This window comes from Branchiostoma floridae, chromosome 16, assembly GCF_000003815.2.
Source record: "Branchiostoma floridae strain S238N-H82 chromosome 16, Bfl_VNyyK, whole genome shotgun sequence".
Classification (NCBI taxonomy): Eukaryota; Metazoa; Chordata; class Leptocardii; order Amphioxiformes; family Branchiostomatidae; genus Branchiostoma; species Branchiostoma floridae.
The window spans coordinates 2,031,083-2,034,088 of NC_049994.1; positions in this window are offsets into that span (position 1 = coordinate 2,031,083).

Below are 3,006 nucleotides of genomic sequence, written 5' to 3' on the forward strand. Positions count from 1 at the left end.
CCGATAGATCTTAATTTTAGGAATAAATAAATACAAACTACTTCACATCATACGATAAAGTATCCAGTTACTCCAGGTGCCTCAAAAGCATTCAGTCTTCTACTAACTCCCCAAGTACCCGCTAATTGAATTAATCCTATGGTTGAATACAATAAAATTCTTTTAGGTAAGGTTACAAAGCTAATTTCATGGGCGCTAAGAAAGATACGTCTTGTTATGTGTTCTTTGATATCTTGTGAACAATTGAACTTCTTGATGTACTTAGCGCCCCTCATTAATGCCGAAATTATTCACGATAAAGGAAGTGTCTACACGTATAGGGAATGCATTGGTAGGGTCTGCATGGGTTTAGTCATATTGTTTTACAAAACACACATTGCGTAATTTATCCCAAGGTGAACTCAACAAAATTCGGCTGATTATGTATTCATTGACACATTATCTATCGAAAAACACCACCCCCTTCTGGAGTGGAATGCCCCTTTAACTACATTGGCTCCTCAACATTCAAATCCTTTCCTACACATCAATCGATCAAGAACATTTGATGACTAGTTAACGATACCGTGGTATGGCAAGATTGTGACAGAAAATCAATTCGTGTGAACCAGTCAGAATTGCCCTGAAGAAGGCGACAGACGAAACATCGGTGAGAATAAAGCATTGGTTGTGTAAAAAGAGTATCTTTATTTGGTAGCTGTCAATGTCGCCCTGAGGAAGCCGGCGTTCCAAACCAGCACCGGTTGGGGCGGGGTCGCCAGCCGGGCCGTAGACGGGAACACCGCTACCGACTGGGACTCTGCCTCCTGCACAAACACTGCACATTACGGGGAGGAAAATGCCACCTGGTGGGTGGATCTCGGACAAGCGTATGCGGTTGATAGGTAGGGATTTATACATTTATGTTCATCTGTCGGTCATTAGAGTAAAGATGCAAAACTAATTAAGTCACACAAAAGTGCAGACCCGCACAAACAAACGCAGAAAAACCTGTCGGACCTCCTGGTCATTCTGGCCTCTTTTCAATGGTCCCCAGATTTTCCTATTTGATCCAAGCATCAACAATTCTGTCTATAGCAGCCAACATGTTTTTTTTTCTTAAAGTCCCTTGAGTGTTCGCTATAGACAGGTTGGACTAAATAACACTGTCTTTGCGTTTGTGTACGTATGATTATTAGCATTAGGCATTTAGGACATATAACTATATTTTGTTCTCCTGATTTCTACGATGATTCGAGAGGATGAGTCAAGATTCAAGTCACAAAATCCCTAGCAATGATAGTGATTGTGGATCTATCAATCTTTACACACATTATGTGATGTTTATACTTTTCTTAGGAACGTTCATCCGAATATTTGTATAAAACCTATTGCTCTTCCGAAAATAATGCCATCAGGTTGGTAAATCATATGACATACAAGATTTTTTACACAACCAGTTTGTCTCACCTGCTGACGTTTCGATATCTGTCAGACATCTTCCTTAGAGCTTCTAACTGGAGTTATAGGTGCGTCAGTAGGTGAGAAAGACTGGTTGTGTAAAAGAAAACTCTAACACATTGTCTATAATATCTACAGAGTGGTCATAGTCAACCGTCAGGATTGCTGTCGTGATCGGCTCAACCCCTTCAACATCCACATCGGGGACTCCGAACAGGTCAGCACCAACCCCCAGTGTGGAGGTGACCATCACATCAACGTGACCCAGCCGTCCATTTCCGTCGCCTGTCCGGGGATTCGGGGGCGCTATGTGGCCGTCCGTCTGCCTGGACCATCAAGAATACTGACCCTTTGCGAAGTCCGGATATTGTCGGGTAAGTCTGCACTACATTTACTTCACATATACCGAGTCCTAGCTTATACAACTATACAAATGAATGCTGACTTTATTCTTATGACCAGCTAGTAGACCTCCAAAAAACTACATTCCTGTTAAAATCACAGAACTCACTAATCATTAAAAACGTGTGAGTTATGTAGAATCATGATATAGCTGAATAATAGACATAGAATAGACACTTTTTTTACTGTCTGTACCCTTTCAATTAGCCTACTTGCATAAATAGATAAAAAATAAATAGATTATTCGCTTATAACAGTTATGTGCAAGCGAATCTGTTATCTATGACTCCTAACCGCCAATATCACGTCCCTTCAGTCCCTGTGGAGGGTGTCAACGTCGCACTGGGGAGGTCAGGTCAGTTAATTTCAAACGGTCATTTCAATAACTGTCTAACGTTATATACTAGTGAAGTAATTTGATAGAGGGGTGCTATCGCATTTTTTTCTCTTACTGGGGAATTAGTAGACATGAATTTAAACATGTCATGATCACAGCATTACTTAGTGAGTTAGCAGAGTTAACATGCCGCTTCATGCTGCCTACGCAGATGTCAGCTGCTCCCCCGGGAAACTGCCATGCGAAGGTTCCTGCATCCTGGCGTTGCAGCGGTGTAACGGTTGGATGGACTGTTCGGACGGGAGTGACGAGGAAGGTTGCGGTAAGGCTTAGGTCACATTTCCCGTCCGGGCAGTTGTAATAAACAAAAAAAAAATACACCGTATACCTAGAAATATACACAAATCATGCCCATGAGTCTTATTTTGACATTTTGTGTATTTTGATGCATGTCATACCATTCCCGTAAACTGCCCTGCCGGGCCCCGGTTTGAAAATGTGACCTAAGCCTAAGCAGTGAGATCGCATAGCGCAGTGGTGGCGCAGCAGTGGCGCAACGGTGGCGCAGCGGTGGCGTGTTTGGCTCGGGACCGAGAGGTCTCGAGTTCGAACTCTGCCGTGCCACCGATATTGTGCCCTTGGGAAAGGCACTTTAAACGACTTTACTCTGGTGAAAATGAGTACCTAGCTTCGGATCGAATAGAACATTAAATGGAGACCCTGTGTTTGGGGAGAGCCACACCTCACGCACGTTAAAGGACCCGCCACAATTGTCGCAAAGAGTAGGGGACTTTCCCGGTGTGTGTGGATCAAACCTTACAGTCTGG